This window comes from Ranitomeya variabilis, chromosome 2, assembly GCF_051348905.1.
Source record: "Ranitomeya variabilis isolate aRanVar5 chromosome 2, aRanVar5.hap1, whole genome shotgun sequence".
Lineage (NCBI taxonomy): Eukaryota > Metazoa > Chordata > Amphibia > Anura > Dendrobatidae > Ranitomeya > Ranitomeya variabilis.
The window spans coordinates 1,004,699,547-1,004,718,333 of record NC_135233.1 but is presented as its reverse complement, the minus strand read 5'-3'; the positions used below and the strand labels follow the sequence as shown (position 1 = coordinate 1,004,718,333).

General features: G+C 46.2%; 1 protein-coding gene across 2 annotated transcripts in view; it reads left to right on the top strand.

Annotated features, from left to right (window-relative positions):
* PAK2 (p21 (RAC1) activated kinase 2) overlaps window positions 1-18,787 on the top strand; it is a 52,853-nt gene that overhangs the window by 10,038 nt on the left and 24,028 nt on the right. Inside the window, exon 1 of one of the 2 annotated variants that reach the window (XM_077291226.1) lies at window positions 15,479-15,601. The exons of the other annotated variant lie outside the window; for it this stretch is intronic. The gene's annotated coding sequence lies outside the window, so the exon portion shown is untranslated. Of the gene's footprint in view, window positions 1-15,478; window positions 15,602-18,787 lie in introns of those variants that run through there. 2 annotated transcript variants of the gene reach the window in all.

The window sequence follows — 18,787 nt, the reverse complement described above, 5'->3', positions numbered from 1 at the left end:
CAATCGACATCGATCTGGGGCACCATGCAAAATCTCACCTAGTTGGGGTATCCTTGATCATGAGGAAGGTGAGAGATCAGCCTAAAACTACACGGGGGAAACTTGTTAATGATCTCAAGGCAGCTGGGACCACAGTCACCAAGAAAACCGTTGGTAACACATTACGCCGTAAAGGTTTAAAATCCTGCAGTGCCCACAAGGTCCCCCTGCTCAAGAAGGCACATGTGAAGGCCAAAATTGAGGCCTTTGGCATTAACTCAACTCGCCATGTTTGGAGGAAGAGAAATGCTGCCTATGACCCAAAGAACTTTGTCCCAACTGTCAAGCATAGAGGTGGAAACATTATGTTAAGGGGGTGTTTCTCTGTTAAGGGCACAGGACTACTTCACTGCATCAATGGGAGAATGGATGGAGCCATGTACCGTAAAATCCTGAGTGACAACCTCCTTCCCTCCGCAGGACATTAAACATGGGTCGTGGCTGAGTCTTCCAGCAAGACAATGACCCAAAACATACAGCCAAAGCAACAAAGGAGAGGCTCAAAAAGAAGCACATTAAGGTCATGGAGCGGCCTAGCCAGTCTCCAGACCTTAATCCCATAGAAAACTTATGGAGTGAGTTGAAGCTCCGAGTTGCCAAGCGACAGCCTCCAAGTCTTAATGATTTAGAGATGATCTGCGAAGGGGAGTGGACCAGAATTCCTCCTGACATGTGCGCAAACCTCATCATCAACTACAAAAAAAGTCTGACTGTTGTGCTTGCCAACAAGGGTTTTGCCACCAAGTATTAAGTCTTGTTTGCCAGAGGGATCAACTACCGTATATACTCGAGTATAAGCCGACCCGAGTATAAGCCGACCCCCCTAATTTTGCCACAAAAAACTGGGAAAACTTATTGACTCGAGTATAAGCCTAGGGTGGAAAATGCAGCAGCTACCGGTGAATTTCAAAAATAAAAATAGATGCTCCATACCGTTCATTATGGCCCCATAGCTGTGCCATATAGTGCTCTGCACCGTTCATAATTGCCCCATAGCTGTGCCATATAGTGCTCTGCACCATTATTGTCCCATAGCTATGCCATATAGTGCTCTGCACCATTATTGCCCCATAGCTGTGCTATATAGTGCTCTGCACCATTATTGCCCCTTTGCTGTGCCATACAGTGCTCTGCACCATTATTGCCCCATAGCTGTGCCATATAGTGCTCTGCACCATTATTGCCCCATAGCTGTGCCATATAGTGCTCTGCACCATTATTGTCCCATAGCTATGCCATATAGTGCTCTGCACCATTATTGCCCCATAGCTGTGCTATATAGTGCTCTGCACCATTATTGCCCCATTGCTGTGCCATACAGTGCTCTGCACCATTATTGCCCCATAGCTGTGCTATATAGTGCTCTGCACCATTATTGCCCCATAGCTGTGCCATATAGTGCTCTGCACCATTATTGCCCCATAGCTGTGCTATACAGTGCTCTGCACCATTATTGCCCCATAGCTGTGCCATACAGTGCTCTGCACCATTATTGCCCCATAGCTGTGCTATATAGTGCTCTGCACCATTATTGCCCCATAGCTGTGCCATACAGTGCTCTGCACCATTATTGCCCCATAGCTGTGCCATATAGTGCTCTGCACCATTATTGCCCCATAGCTGTGCCATATAGTGCTCTGCACCATTATTTTTTTTTTAAATTTGTTTATTAAAACACTTAATTCACATGTACATACACATTTTACACATTTCCAGGTCAGTGCAGATACATCATAATGATAGATTCATTCACATAATGTTATATACACCGATCGGATTATGCATAGTTAAGATACAATAGTATGTCACATATACTGAAAATCCTAAAACTCAACCTATCTTACTGCCTAAACAAAACAATCTCCACCACATTAGCATAACGGTTTTAGTGCTCAGCGTGAATCGCACAGTTTCTCAACTCTTTACTATACTGAATCTAGGCCCTTAACTACGTGGTGACACGGTGAGGTACGACGAGTTCCATAGGTCCCAGATTTTATTAAATTTCTCTAAACAACCTCTATTCTGGTATAAGGTGCGTTCATATGGCACAATCAGATTCACCAAGTCTATCCAGGCCCTAAGGGACGGATGTGAAGTGCCCATCCAACGCAGGGCAATCAATTTCCTTGCCAGAAAAAGTGTCTCCCTCAAAAACATTTGAACATGGTGGCCCCACATCTCCTCCTCCAGTATCCCAAACAAACACACTGACGGGGTCAAGGGAACAGGAATATGTACAAGGGAAGTCAACAACGAGGCCACCTCTCTCCAATAAGACATAATAACTGGACACTCCCATATCATGTGTATGAAATCCGCCTCCTCCATATGACATCTAGTACATTCTGAAGATCGGGACCACCCAATTTTAAATAGCCGCAATGGGGTTAGATATGATTGATGCAGAATATATAACTGTATCATTTTATTGTTAGCTGAGGGCGACACCTTGGTTGGGGACTCCAGGGCCATCTCCCAGTCCTCACCTTGTAAGTCGGGTATCAGGACCCTCCACTTTTCCCTTATTGGCAACAAGGTGGCATCAGCACCCACGGACAACATATAAGTATACAATGCAGAGATGAGACCACGGGGTCCCTGTGACTTGAAAATCCCTATCAGTGGGAAAGAGGATATTACCTGTGCCACTTCCACATTTCGAAGATGTGACTGAATCGCAGATCTAAGTTGAAGATATCGGAAGAACTGAGGCCTTGGTATATCATGCTTATGTTGGATTTGTTCAAAGGACATTAGGGTTCCCCGTTCATAAATATCATTAAGCGACAATACACCATGCGACTTCCAGAATTGAGCGGAAGGGTGATTCAGTAAGCTCGGGAAATATTCACTATCCCATAATGGCATTTCAGCTACAACACCATCAAAACGGATTACCTTTTTCACTTGCCGCCAAATCAACCTTGCCAACCGAAGCAAAGGCAATAATCTAGGGACAGAGGGTTTGTTTATTTCCAAGAAGCCCAACGGGCAGCTAATCTTGGCAGCATGGGCCAGATGGTTCTCTGAGTTCGGTAAATTTCCCCCAGGCATCCATTTTCCCAGAGCTCTAAGCTGACCAGCTAAATAGTATAGAAAAAAATCTGGCAACGCCGCCCCTCCCATTTGCTTAGATCTGTGTAAGGTGGATAATTTGAGTTTGGGTCTAGCCCTCCCCCAAATAAAGGATGTAGTTAATGAGTTCAAGTTGGCAAAAAGGGATTTAGGAACCGGTACTGCACTATGTTGGAGGGAATAATTAAGCTTCGGGAGGAGTATCATTTTTATCAAATTTATGCGGCCCGAGACAGATAAAGGCAGTTTACTCCATATAGCAAATTTATGTTTAACGAACTCCAGCAACGGGAGAATATTAAATTGTAAATCCAGTTTACTATCTTTTGGTATAATTATTCCTAGGTATTTAAAGCTAGTAACAACCGGCAAAAGGGATAAAGTATTAAGGTGTGCCGCCGAGCCATGAAAGAGAGGCATCAAAGCAGATTTATCCCAGTTAATATATAATCCGGAACGTCTACTGAATCCTTCTATAGTAGTGATCACGTGTGGCAGGGTCTCCTCCACCTCATCAAGAAATACAACCATATCATCCGCATATAAACCGATAGTATCCACGCGGTCTGCTATCGTAATGCCCTTAACCAATGAGGAGGACCTCATACGAATCGCCAATGCCTCTATTGCAAGGGCAAACAAGGCCGGAGATAGAGGACATCCCTGGCGAGTCCCCCTCTTTAAGGAGAATGATTCAGAAATAGAATTATTAATAATTATCCGGGCTCTTGGTTTCAAATATAATGCTGCAATCCATTTTTGGAATTTAGGACCAAATTGAAATCGCTGTAAACATGCAGACAGAAAAGGCCATTCAAGAGAGTCAAATGCCTTAGCCGCGTCCAGCGAGGCCATGGCCCATTTATTCTCAGGTACCAACGTACTATATTGAACTATTGATTGAACCCTCCTGATATTAATAGAGGTACTCTTACCTGGCATAAAACCTGTCTGATCTGGATGTATTATATCTAATATTACCGTGTTTAATCTAGTAGCTAGAATTTTGGTGAAAATCTTATAGTCCACATTAACTAATGAAATAGGACGATAAGATCCACAGTCTAGGGGGTCCTTCCCTTCCTTTTTTAAGACTATGATATTTGCTTCATAATAAGAATCCGGCAAGGAACCACCCTCCCAAATCCCCCGAAACACTTTCAACAGAATTGGGACCAGAGCATCTCTATATTTTCTATATATTTCTATAGGGAAGCCGTCCGGACCAGGTGCCTTGCCAGAAGCCATGTCTGTTATGGCCTTGTTCACCTCGTCAAGAGTAAAGTCAGCGTCTAAAAAGGCTTGTTGTGCAGCATTCAACGTAGGGAATACTAAGTCTGATAAGTAATTTAGGCATTCCAAGGTATCAAAGTCTCCCTTGGAACTATACAGTTCTTTATAAAAATCGCAAAAGCATTGGAGTATGTCATCTGTCGAGGTTACTACAGAGTCGTCTGGCTTCCGGATTTTAAGTATAGTGTTGGACGTATTGTGCTGACGCACCATGTATGCTAGGAGTTTACTGGACTGATTTCCCAGTTCAAAGTATGTCTGTTTAGTAAAAAATAGTTTGCGCTTAGATTTGGTGTCAGTGTATTGACTATGGAGTCTGTGCAAGTGTAGCCACTCCGTCCTGTTCTCACTTGTCTGGTTAGCTACATAGGCCGCCTCCGAGTCTCTCAGTCGCTTGTCCATGTCATCGTCTTCCTTTGAGGTCTGTCGCTTAATATACGAGATGGTAGAAGACAAACAACCCCTCAGGTATGCTTTAAGGGCATCCCAAAGAATATTAATATTTTGCGGCATAGGGTGGGATGTAATAAAGCAGTCCAGTTGGTCAACAGTCCGGTCCTCTGGGCCTATTAACTTCAGCCAGAATGGATTTACTTTCCAAGTTATAATGTTCCTCACCCGACCCAACTTGAGTTTAAGGATCACTGGACTATGGTCTGAGACCCCTCTACTCCCATGACTCACCTCCCCCACCCGTACCGCCAATTCACTGGAGCCGAATATATAGTCCAAGCGAGACAAAGTGCGTCTGACAGACGAATGACAAGTAAATTCCCTTACATCGGGGTGATGTGTTCTCCAAAGATCTAACCAGCCAGTACCTTCCATGAATATTGACAATCGAGATTGGGAAGGACTTACATCTGTGGTCTCTCCATCGAGTCGGAGTCTATCCATACCTTCATTCATTAACATATTAAAATCTCCCATACACAGAACATGCGCATCTGGATAATTTAAAGCAAAGTCAACCGCTTTCTTGACAACCGACATATTAGCAGGAGGAGGGTTATATATACACATTATAATATAGTCCTCTGAATTCATATTCGCATACACAAACACAAAACGACCTTCCGGATCCCTCCGAACTTCTCTGACCTCCCATCTAATATCCTTATGGATTAACAAAGATACTCCTCTAAAATAACTAGTATGGAATGCGTGCACAGACCATTGTACCCAAGGCTTCTGCACATAACGGGCCGAGTCTCTAGTCAGATGTGTTTCAACCAAAGCTACTATATGAGGGCGATAACGTCTTATCTGAGAAAATACTTTGATTCTCTTACGAGGCGACCCAAGACCTCTCACATTCCAAGTCAGGCATGTTACATCAGACGCCATAACTCATCAGTTTAGAAAATATAGTATCACGTCGAGTGTCCGTCACGCCGGTGGTGGAGAAAAACATGGCAGTAATGTCTATAAAACTAACAGTAAACAAAACCAGAACATTGAAGAGCAAAAAATGCTTCTTAAGGGAGCAAAAATTTGTGCTCCGCATAACCCAGTCCAAAAAAGGGGATACCATCTCTGAACTCAGAGTTCGGTAACGTTGTTTCCCAGGACGCTGGCAAAGGAGCTCCCCTCATCAACAAGGAAAATCCGGTGAGAGAAATCCAAATTCTTGATAGAAAGAAACTAGAAAATCTCCCCGACGAGAGAATTCCTCCTTTTGTAGATCCAGGTAAATATAAACAGCAGCCAACTCAGGATTTCTCTCCTCCCCTGTCCACTCCCACACATGACCGCAGCCACTCTTCAGCATCCGCCGGGGTGGTAAAGAAGGAAGAAGAACCCTTATACACGACTCTGAGTCTGGCAGGATAAAGCATTGAATACACGACATTTTTCTCTTTTAGTCGCTTCTTTATCTCCATGAACTGAGCCCGTTGTTTTTGTAGCTCCATAGAAAAATCTGGGAATATCGAGACAGTAGCGCTGTTAAATTTAATAGGGCTTTTTTGCCTCGCCATACGGAGAGCCGCATCTCTGTCTCTGGAATTAAGAAGGCGGGCCAAGAAGGGTCTCGGCGGAGCGCCTGGAGGAGGAGATTTTGTTGGGACCCTGTGGGCCCTTTCCACAGCAAATGTAGGGGAGAATTCATCTCCCAAAATATCTCTGAGCCAGCCCTCCAAGAATTTTTCAGGTTGTTGGCCTTCTGAGCGTTCCGGCAGGCCAATAATACGGATGTTATTTCGGCGTAGTCTGTTTTCCAAATCATCCGCCTTCTGTTTCCAAGCATTTATGGAGCCCGCCACTTTTGTCAATTTAGCTTCCATAGGTATAGAGTTATCCTCCAGGCGAGACACCCGTGTTTCAACCTCTGTAATACGACCCTTCATGGACTGCATATCTTGACGAAGGCGCCCCACCTCAGAGTGCACTTCCTCTATCTTCCCAGTTAGAGAGGTTCTAGTCAGTGATATTGCTTGCATCAGTTGTTCGGATGCCTGTCTCAGAGTTAAGTCCTCCTGATCTCCATCCTCCTCATCCTCGGAGGCACGATTTTGTACCTGGGTTTCAAATTTCCCCACAGGAGAAATATTATTCTTTTTTGAGCGCAAATTATCAGGGGGATCGGACCGTGTAAATTTTTTGAGCTTTTCAGTTGCACTTAGGTTTTTGGTGCGATGTGTGGTCGACATAGTGAGGATCAGTTTCTGCCCGAACAATGCACTAATATGGCACAATACACAAATAGCCTTTAGGGCCCTCTCAGCCGTGCACCACAAGGTTAATGATATATTATAATCCAGCCCAATGTATCCTCAGAAGGGAGAGGGATCCAGGAAGTAGGTTCAGCAGCAACCAAAAAGAGCGTAGTGTCTGTATTAATTCTCAGGATTACACCCAGGCAGCTGTGGTATATAATTAGATCATGGCAGGTCTGCGCCCACCGTGCAGGTAGCGGAGTGGGGGAGAAGTTCCAGTGTGGCAAGCGCCAGGACAAGTCAGCGTTATAAAGCGTTATACAGCACTGAGGGGGAGCCCGGGGCCCGCTTCTCAGGGCACACACCGTGAGACTCCCCTCCCGTACCTTGAAGAGCGGCACCGGAGCCCAGCCAGCTCTCTCCCGTGCTGCAGGATCAGCTTCGCGCCTTCCGCCGTCAGCGCGCGCAGTTAATGAAAATGGCCGCCGCCTCTTGCAGCTCCGTCCTCCGTCCAGGCTCTCCCGGAGACCACCCGACCGAAGCCGCACCTCGCAGCCTCTCTGAAGCCAGGCGCCTCCAGGCACCCAGGGGAGCACAGCGGTGGTTCGGAGGACCCTCGCGGGTAAGTATTAGCAGGGGTTTCAGGTCAGGATTATCGGAGCTCCAGCCGGACGCGTCCTCACAGCTCCACTACATCGCCACGCCCCCCTCTGCACCATTATTGCCCCATAGCTGTGCCATACAGTGCTCTGCACCATTATTGCCCCATAGCTGTGCCATACAGTGCTCTGCACCGTCCATTATTGCCCCATAGCTGTGCCATATAGTGCTCTGCACCATTATTGCCCCATAGCTGTGCCATACAGTGCTCTGCACCATTATTGCCCCATAGCTGTGCCATATAGTGCTCTGCACCGTCCATTATTGCCCCATAGCTGTGCCATACAGTGCTCTGCACCATTATTGCCCCATAGCTGTGCCATATAGTGCTCTGCACCATTATTGCCCCATAGCTGTGCCATATAGTGCTCTGCACCATTATTGCCCCATAGCTGTGCCATACAGTGCTCTGCACCATTATTGCCCCATAGCTGTGCCATACAGTGCTCTGCACCGTCCATTATTGCCCCATATCTGTGCCATACAGTGCTCTGCACCATTATTGCCCCATAGCTGTGCCATACAGTGCTCTGCACCGTCCATTATTGCCCCATAGCTGTGCCATACAGTGCTCTGCACCATTATTGCCCCATAGCTGTGCCATACAGTGCTCTGCACCATTATTGCCCCATAGCTGTGCCATATAGTGCTCTGCACCGTCCATTATTGCCCCATAGCTGTGCTGCTGCAATAAAAATAATAAAACACATACTCACCTCTCTTGCTTGCAGCTCCTCGGCGCCATCTTCCCGGCGTCTCTCCGCACTGACTGATCAGGCAGAGGGCGGCGCGCGCACTATATGCGTCATCGCGCCCTCTGACCTGCACTGTCAGTGTGGAGAGAGAGAGACGCCGGGAAGATGGAGACAGCGCCCGGCGTGTGGAACGCGGACAGGTGAATATGCGATACTTACCTGCTCCCGGCGTCCCGCTCCTTCCCCCGGACAGCTGGTCTTCGGTGCCGCAGCCTCTTCCTCTGTCAGCGGTCACCGGCACCGCTCATTAGAGAAATGAATTATGCGGCTCCGCCCCTATGGGAGGTGGAGCAGCCTATTCATTTCTCTAATGAGCGGTCCCACGTGACCGCTGTACAGGGGAAGAGCTGCTGCACCCGGAGACCGTGGGACTGGCAGGGGGAGCGACAGGAACGCCGGAACTAGGTAAGTATGCCTCAGCGCCCTCTCCCCCTCACCCGCCGACCGTGACTCGAGTATAAGCCGAGGGGGCACTTTCAGCCCAAAAATTTGGGCTGAAAATCTCGGCTTATACTCGAGTATATACGGTACTTATTTCTCACTGCAAAATGCTAATAAATTTATGTAATTTATACAATGTGATTTTCTGGATTTTATTTTTGATATTCTATCTCTCAATGTTAAAATTAACCTGTGCATGTCTTTGTCAGTGGGCAAACTTACAAAATCAGCAAGGAATCAAATACTTATTTCCCCCACTGTACCATTGTGCTGTATGATGTGGTGGCGCACTATACATAAACCACTGTGCTGTATGATGCGATGGCACACTATACATATACCACTGTGCTGTATAATGCGGTAGCGCTCTATACATATACCACTGTGCTGTATGATGTGGTGGCGCTCTATACATATACCACTGTGCTGTATGATGTGGTGGCGCTCTATACATATACCACTGTGCTGTATGATGTGGTGGCGCTCTATACATATACCACTGTGCTGTATGATGTGGTGGCGCTCTATACATATACCACTGTGCTGTATGATGTGGTGGCGCTCTATACATATACCACTGTGCTGTATGATGCGGTAGCACTCTATACATATACCACTGTGCTGTATAATGCGGTAGCGCTCTATACATATACCACTGTGCTGTATGATGTGGTGGCACTCTATACATATACCACTGTGCTGTATAATGCGGTAGCGCTCTATACATATACCACTGTGCTGTATGATGCGGTGGCACACTATACATATACCGCTGTGCTGTGTGAAGTGATGGCACACTATACATATACTGCTGTGCTGTGTGAAGTGATGGCGCACTATACATATACCACTGTGCTGTATGATGTGGTGGCACACTATACATATACCGCTGTGCTGTGTGAAGTGATGGCGCACTATACATATACCACTGTGCTGTATGATGTGGTGGCACACTATACATATACCGCTGTACTGTGTGAAGTGATGGCGCACTATACATATACCACTGTGCTGTATGATGCACTATGCATATAGCGCTGTGCTGTGTTATGCGGTGACACAATACACAAACTATTTCAGGTGAGTGATGAAGTAACAGTTGGATAATCGGCTTTTCTGCCGCTGCCGTCTCTAAGAATCTTGTGATATTTTCCTACAACCTTGGCTCCGTTTAGAACTTTGTTTTCTGTTGAGATAATGGACAGGAATTCCAGAAAAGTTACCCCTCCTCCCCCATAATTCTTCATCTTGACTCTTTTCTGAAATCCTGCAGTAATATTTATTTTCTTGAGCTGCTTCTTACCAAACTTCCCTCCATTGTAACACCTTGTAGCATATTATAGCCCAATATATGCGTGAAAGCTGTGATAAATGGAGTGTAAAGCTGTGTCCACATGTCATGGTGAGATTTTCTTAGAATATGACCATTTACATTGAGTCTGAAAAATTGGAAAAACAGTCAAGTGTGAATACAATTTAAAAAGAATTTGTCAGCAGAATTTCACCCCCTAAACTATGTATCTGCACATGTAGCTGTTTCAAGGACAAGTCCAGTAATATCTCTACATGGCCGTCCTGTTTTTCCATTACTGAGAAATAGCCATTGGAATTTGATATGCAAATCAGGCTGAAGAGCTATGGGTAGATCTGAAGTATGTTACTCCAATATATATAATAATAATATAATATAAATTATTATAGTGTGCCAACCCCTTTAGGAAGAAGCCATCCCCTTTACATACAATGTACATTTTCCCAGTGTGTGGGTTTTGAGATGTTTTGCCGTTGTCTGGTCTGTCATGTGATAAGGTGTATTAGAATATCATCAAAATGTTAATTTCAGTTTTTCAATACAAAAAGTGAAGCACATATAGTCATTACACACAGTGATCTATTTCAAGTGTTTATTTCTGTTAATATTGATGATTATGGCTTACAGCCAATGAAAACCCAAATGTCATTATCTCTGTAAACTTGAATAATTGACGGAAAACACCTGCAAAGGCTTCCTAAGTTTTAAAAGTTCCCTTAGATGGTGTCAGTAGGCTCCACAATCATGGGGAAGACTGCTGACTTGACAGATGTCCAGAAGGCAGTCATTGACACTCCACAAGGAGGGTAGGCCACAAATGGTCATTGCTATAGAAGCTGGCTGTTCAGAGTGCTGTATCCAAGCATATTAATAGAACGTTGAGTGGAAGGAAATGTGTGGTAGAAAAAGGTGCACAAGCAACCAGGATAACCGCAGCCTTCAAAGGATTGTAAAGAAAAGGCCATTCAAAAAGTTGGGTTAGATTCACAAGGAGTGGACTGCTGCTGGAGTCATTGCTTCACGAGCCACCACACATAGACGTATCCAGGACAATGAACTACAAGCGTCGCATTCCTTGTGTCAAGCCACTCATGACCAATAGACAACACCAGAAGCGTCTTACCTGGGCCAAGGAGAAAAAGAACTGGACTGTGGCTCAGCGGTTCAAGGTGTTTTGAGATGAAAGTAAATTTTGCATTTCATTTGGAAATCAAGGTCCCAGAGTCTGGAGGAAGAGTGGAGAGGCCACAATCCAAGCTGCTTGAGGTCTAGTGTGAAGTTTCCACAATCAGTGATGGTTTGGGGAGCCATGTCATCTGCTGGTGTAGGTCCACTGTGTTTTATCAAGACCAAAGTCAGCTCAACAGTCTACCAGGAAATTTTAGAGCACTTCATGCTTCCCTCTGCCGACAAGCTTTTTGGAGATGGAAATGTCATTTTCCAGCAGGACTTGGCACCTGTCCACACTGCCAAAAGTACCAATACCTGGTTTACAAACAACAGTATCACTGTGCTTGATTGGCCAGGGAACTCGCCTGACCTTAACCCCAGAGAGAATCTATGGAGTATTCTCAAGAGGAAGAGGAGACACCAGACCCAACAATGCAGACAAGCTGAAGGCTGATATCAGAGCAACCTGGCCTTCCATAACCCCTCCACAGTAGGGTTGAGCGAAACGGGTCGGCAATTTTCAGAAGTCACCGACTTTTGGCAAAGTCGGGTTTCATGAAACCCGACCCGACCCCTGTGTGGGGTCGGCCATGAAGTCGGCGATCTTCTGAATCTGGAATCGGAATTCCGATACCGATTCCCGATATGTTTAAGATATCGGGAATTGGTATCGGAATTCAGATTTAAGTGTAAAATAAAGAATTAAAATAAAAAATATCGCCATACTCACCCTCTGATGCGCCCTGGTACTAAGCGGGAACCTTCCTTCCTTAGAATCAGCCTTCCATGACCTTGCGGTGACGTCGCGGCTTGTGATTGGTCCGCGGCCGCCCATGTGACCGCTCGCGCGACCAATCACAAGCCGCGACGTCACCGAAGGTCCTAGAAGGGCTGATTCTTAGGAAGGAAGGCTGTCGGAAAGAAGCAGGGCATGTCCGAGAGTGAGTATATACCTAATAGGAATATACTCACCCTCGGCTTCTTTCCGGCAGCCTTCCTTCCTAAGAATCAGCCCTTCCAGGACCTTCGGTGACGTCACCGAAGGTCCTGGAAGGGCTGATTCTTAGGAAGGAAGGCTGCCGGAAAGAAGCAGGGCATGTCCGAGGGTGAGTATATACATAATAGGAATATACTCACCCTCGGCTTCTTTCCGACAGCCTTCCTTCCTAAGAATCAGCCCTTCTAGGACCTTCGGTGACGTCACGGTGACGTCGCGGCTTGTGATTGGTCGCGCGAGCGGTCACATGGGCGGCCGCGGACCAATCACAAGCCGCGACGTCACCGTGACGTCACCGCAAGGTCATGGAAGGCTGATTCTAAGGAAGGAAGGTTCCCGGTTAGTACCAGGGCCCGGCAGAGGGTGAGTATGGCGATATTTTTTATTTTAATTCTTTATTTTACACTTAAATATGGATCCCAGGGCCTGAAGGAGAGTTTCCGCTCCTTCAGACCCTGGGAACCATTGGAAACCCAATGCACTGCATTGGGTTTCGAGTTTCGGCCGACCCCGACATTTTTATAGGATCGGCCGATTTCACTCGACCCGACTTTTGAAAAAGTTGGGTTTCGTGAAACCCGACCCGATCCTATAAATGTAAAGGTCGCTCAACCCTACTCCACAGTGCTACAGGCTGATCACCTTCATGCCATATTGATGCAGTAATTGATGCAAAAGGAGCCCGACCAAGTATTGAGTGCATTTACTGAACATACATTTCAGTAGGCCAACATTTTGGATTTTAAAATCATTTTTTCAAGCTGGTGTTATAAAGCATTCTAATTTAGTGAGATAATGACTTTTGGGTTTTCATTGGCTGTAAGCCATAATCATCAACATTAACAGTTAATAAACACTTGAAGTAGATCACTCTGTAATGACGTTATGTAATATAGGAGTTTCACTTTTTGGATTGAATAACTGAAATAAACTTTTTGATGATATTCCTATTTTGTGAGAAGCTCCTGTATAATATTCAAGGGGTGGCGCCGGTAGCTCTGTACATACAGTGCCATGGGGTGCCTGGCAGATGTGGGCAGCTATGTGCACTCGCTGCTTGTAGTCCTGTTTTCTCACACCGGTGTGTCTGACGGCGCAGTGTACAGAGGAGGTTCCCATCTTCTCACATCGGCGCCCCTGTGGGCTGCACTCCACCTGCTCTCATGGTGCTGTAATCTGACTACCTGGTAACAGGGCGGGATGGTTGGAATTTGGCCTTTACACAATCCCAGTGTTTGTTCTTGCAGACCGTGCGTATACTGAGTCTGCAGCAGGACGGGATCATCAGTGTTCACATTCCTCTGTTTCGTTTCATCCGTCTCTGGATTCCTGGATATGACTCCATTTCTGCACCAGTTTCTCTGTTTTCTACTGGCCGGACCACTATGGGAGAGACAGGTTGTTGTAACCAGGACGGTGCGCTGCCATTCAGGAGCATGATGACTTTTTACACTTTGTTTCTGGTATTTCATGTGCAGGTTGTATCTGTGTTGCGGGTAGAGAAGGGGGCTGGACTCCTCTGTTTATTGCCTACATAGGTGATCTCCTTATGTGTTCTGGGACGGATATATGACACAGAAGAAAATATGTAATCTTGGAATCTTTACCCCCACCCCTACCCCGACTTCAATATATCCTGCAAATCCTCGACTTGGCCAAATGTCCAATCATCTCTTCTTCAGAGACTAAAGCACTTGCCATAAGGAATTATTTAGCATAAATCAATAATGCACCATCACTGGACAAGGCTGTGTACCGTATAGCTATATGGCTGGAGTCTCATCCGCAGGGATATGGTAGTGACCCTCGGCTCCAGCTCTGCTGAGTGTCAGCTCTGTGCTCCGATCCTATCACACAGCTGAGGAGGAGGCGGAAAATGAATTTCTCCATCTCCTCTGCTGTCGGCTTATATTGCGCTGCACTTGGATGATAAGAGTGCTGTGTGTTGTCACTCGCACCCATAGACTTGTATGGGTGAGCCAAGTCTCGCAGCCATTCGCAGCATGCTGCCATTGTTCTATCATGCCGAATCGCCGATCTGAGCTCCCCATAACACTGGACCAGTGCTGTCATGTTTTATCACATAGCACTCAGCCGTGTTATACATGACTGTATTTCCATGTAACTTTTTTCTGTTACATGTTGAAGAAGCTACCAACATTTATTCTACTCGTGGGACGTTTCCACTGCTGAATTCCCACAGTGGGCAGTCCACAGCTGATCCAGAAATTCTTGCAGATTCTGCTGTGGAAATGCTTTGGCCAGACTTCAATCTTTGCATCGCAAAATATCCTCTGAAAATCCTAATCCTAAATTGACACACTGCATGATTAATCTCCTCTGCAAAATGCTGCAGATTTTATGCTTGGAAAATCCAACCTGTGTGCACATAGCCTATCATGAGCACCATATGGCGGCACACTTAATCCAGACCTGTAGAGCCTCTATACAGGGTCTGTGCACACAGCTATTACCTAGCACGCACACATACCGTATTGAGTTCCTGCTGCTTTCACCTATGGGTAACGCATTTGCTTCTTTGGCAGATTACCCTGGTAATGTGAGATCATAATGACCCTCTGATTAGAAGGCGCAGTGAAGCTGCAAATACATGTCCCTCCTGTGTGTGCAGTAAGCCTACCATCAGGAATAAAAGCTGTGCTGTAAATGTGGTGAGCGTTCAGTACACAGATCCACACGTACATCACCAATCCGCTCACCCCTTCCCAGCTGTATACAGAATAATCCCCCACACTGACCCCTCTGCAGATCTGTGGGGGCAGACACCAGTCCCGGGACGCTGAGCTGTGCGGAGCTTGGGACCCTGCTTACTGCCGCTTATTTGGTAATGGGTCTGTTTGGAGCCCTTTTTATTTATCACAGTGCCTGGACCTGTTTTCCTGAAGTGCGTGTTTGAGGCCGACCGAGGAGGAGTCTCGTCATCTGTAAGTCTAATTATGCCTGTGCACAGGGAGCGTAAGTGCTTCTGTAATAGGAAATCCTGCAGGGAACTTCCTTCTATATACACATTCTTAGGCTGCGGAGCCGGTATCCTTTTTCCTGTTGAGCTGAGCTTACTTTACACTCATTATGGGGCGCAGATGAGACCTGCTGTTTGTGCACCTGCAGGCAAAAGTCATGGTTTACGGTGTGGTCCGGATCTCGCGGCTTTGTTCTAACCTTGTATCCAGAACTTCAGGTAGGATGCCTATTTATACCTGTGCCAGAACGAGAACTGGGTTGTGTGCCCATCGGGCCCATTCATGTCCACTGCAAATATACGGCAGCCGCTGGCACTTTATCTTCCCATCCTGTCACTGGATTTTCTCACCCTAAACCTCCATCGTACTAGATAGTGTACCATCCTCAGCGTTTCCCTGTGTAAATAGATTACATCTCAAGAGTCATCTGGGTTCTGCTATATGGGAGAAGGCAGTTTGGTTCCATTCTTGGCTTGATTGACATCCCACCGGCTGGGATGTGTCATCCACAGCCAAATCCTGGCGAGTGGGGTCTTGTGTGGGGAGGCCATGCGTGGCACCAGGGCTGTGGAATCATTAAGCCAAACCTCCGACTCCTCGATTTCCATGACTTCGGCTCCACCAAAATGGCCTCCCACTCCACAGCCCTGTGTGGCACTGATTTTGGGTTTTATGTTGTACACGTGCCATATGCGGTCTGCACCAGAGTGCTCTGTGGCGGACTTTATCCACAGTGATGGCGACCTCAGCATGTGCAGCTTGTGAACTCAGGCTCATTTTGCAAATTCTGTATTTACATGTAAATACATTTATCTTTATCTTCTTTTGCTTCTATCCAAATATTTCTTGCAACACAAATCGGTTTCAATGAGAAAAATTGTATTGATTCTTCTGAGGGGAATGCCAGGCGTCTGTCGCCAGCACAGGGCTCCGATGCACATCCGCTTGTTTTGACCCCTATGGGATCAGGCTTTTTGAACCGTTTTAATCCCTGCAGATCTATACATTTACCAAGTGGCTTTTGAGTGTGTAGTTTGTGCCTGTGCTGCAGTTAGAGGTGGTGTGTAACTGGCGTTGTGAAACGAGCTGTCATCACGGCAGGATTTCCTCCGCACACGGCTGAGCGCAGGCAGCTCTGCTTTTCCACGTGTGCATTCCTGCCATACAGATGTGACCTGTTTCCCAGAATGAAGCAGCTAGGAAGAGTGGGCATTTGGGAAGAGCTCTGCCATCCTGAATTTATTCAGTGCATCCAACCAAAGCTGAGTGTACAGTACATAAATACTGAACTCTGTTTTATAACACAAAACAACAGTAAGGCTGGCGGCACACACAAAGCTGACGGCGCACCTTGGGATGAAGTCTGTTTGCTGAGTTTTTGGAGCCAAAACTCTCTTTCGAGGATTATTTTGAGTTTCTGCTCCAATAACTCAGTGGGCGCTTACCCTTTTAGATGGCTGTCGGCTCCACGCTTGTGTGGGTGACTGTTTTTTCTCCGGACTGTACACATGTATGCTCAGCTGAGCAGAGCGTGCATGTATTCTGCATGGGGAAAGGAGAGGAAGCGGCTGTCAGACACCCGGGGCCTTATTCCTCTGGGAGCTGACCCCAGCTTCACAGATCGGGGATATATGGTAGAATATAAGCTGTAAAAGCCATCCACATATTGCAGTTTTGCACATTGATAGCTGATTCTCGACTCTTTAGAGGGAACCTGTCATTGACGTGATTGACGCTGCCCTAACCACAGGCATAATGAATCTGAGCCTCGCACCCAGGTATGTCTTACCGTCACTCACAAACAGCGCGGGGCAGGAAGAAGCCAGCTGGGGACCAGTAGACAAGTTGGGTGTCTCCCTATAGTCCTCAGCTGGTTTGCAAACTCTTTTTTTTTTTCTGAGAAGCCACGGTAATGGAGTGAAACGTGCCTGACTCGAGTTGCGAAGCGTTAATCTAATGACTGGTTCCCTTTTGTATACTATTATAGCTGACTGTATACTAGAGGGATTGTCTAAAATGTGAAAAAAGGAGGTTTTTTTTCTCTCCCCCAGTTGGTAATGATTTAGTTAATCCCACTTCATAGATGTCTCTCCTTATCTTATGCAACCAGATTTCTTACATTAACTCCCTCCATAGCCCAAGATCTGGGTGTTAGGAGAGAGGAGGAATGTACAGGTGTGTAGGACCTGCACGTACAGGACTTGTAGCTTGTGAATCACAGCATTACTAATCCCATCACTGTACATGAAATTAGTCTGTACATCGGGAACTGTTCACCAGGGACTGCAGTTCTATAAAGTTCTTGGCACTTGGGGTTGCCTTGCACCGCCTACTTCTGCAGCAGAGGGGCGCTAATGATGTCACGGCTGCACATTCGCCCGGTGCGTGCACGATAATCGGGACCGGTGAGAGGTGGCTGCTCATAAGAGATTTTGGGCAGTAGTTTTCTGAATTACCGCATGTGCCATTTTTATCATTGAAGGATGTTGTTGTGGACTTCATTGCCAAATGTTACAGAAGCGTCCAATCCATCTCCCCTGTGATATGTGGACAGGTCTTGATTTCTATTGATCAGATGCACATCTGTCATTTATCATGAGCATCCAATTACAGGACCCAACAGCAGCTCCACAAAATGTAGCATTAAACTGAAGGTTTACACCACGGGACCCCTACACTGCAGTAAAGGTACATGTGGATGTGCACCAATGAATAGAGATCGTAAAAACATTAAAAAAAAATGCTAGTCATACAGGGACACAGAAGGTGTTTTTTTGGGTAGTCTAGGGTAAAAAATGCCACCGCGTGCTCCAACATGTGCTGCCTCAGACCGTGTATTTTCCCAGAGGCATTTATCCTGTGGTGGTCCATAGAGCTGCCAGAGATCACCGTACATGCCCATTACGATATATGAAACCTGACAGCAGATTCATTCTGTCCAAACTACATGCCACATGAAACTAAAACCATGGAAAGGTGACCAGGGCGGAGAGAGTTCCCTCTGACCTGCTTCTTGGACTCGTTGTGTTGGTCACCTTGTTCCTGGCCGTTTTTTTGGTTTTAAATGATAGCTTGTGTTTTTTGAAATTCTGCATTGTCAGAGTAAAGCCCACATGGCTGACATAACAGCTGGTGTGTGATACTCTCAGCCTTGGTTTGGGCAGCATGAATCACCTGTTGGGTCCTGGGTTACCTTTTAAGCTGCAGTCCGGATGCCTCCCCAAATTGAAATCTTAAGGTACGTTCCCATGGGACAATAAAATAGTGGATTTTCCATTCAAACCTTGCAGCTTCTTACTGTATTGGCTTTATAAATCTGCAGCTGCATCACATCTAATGTGGTTTACTTATTTATTTGTGCTAAATGTCCAACTGGGGGTTTGTATGCAGAGCAAAAGCTTAGA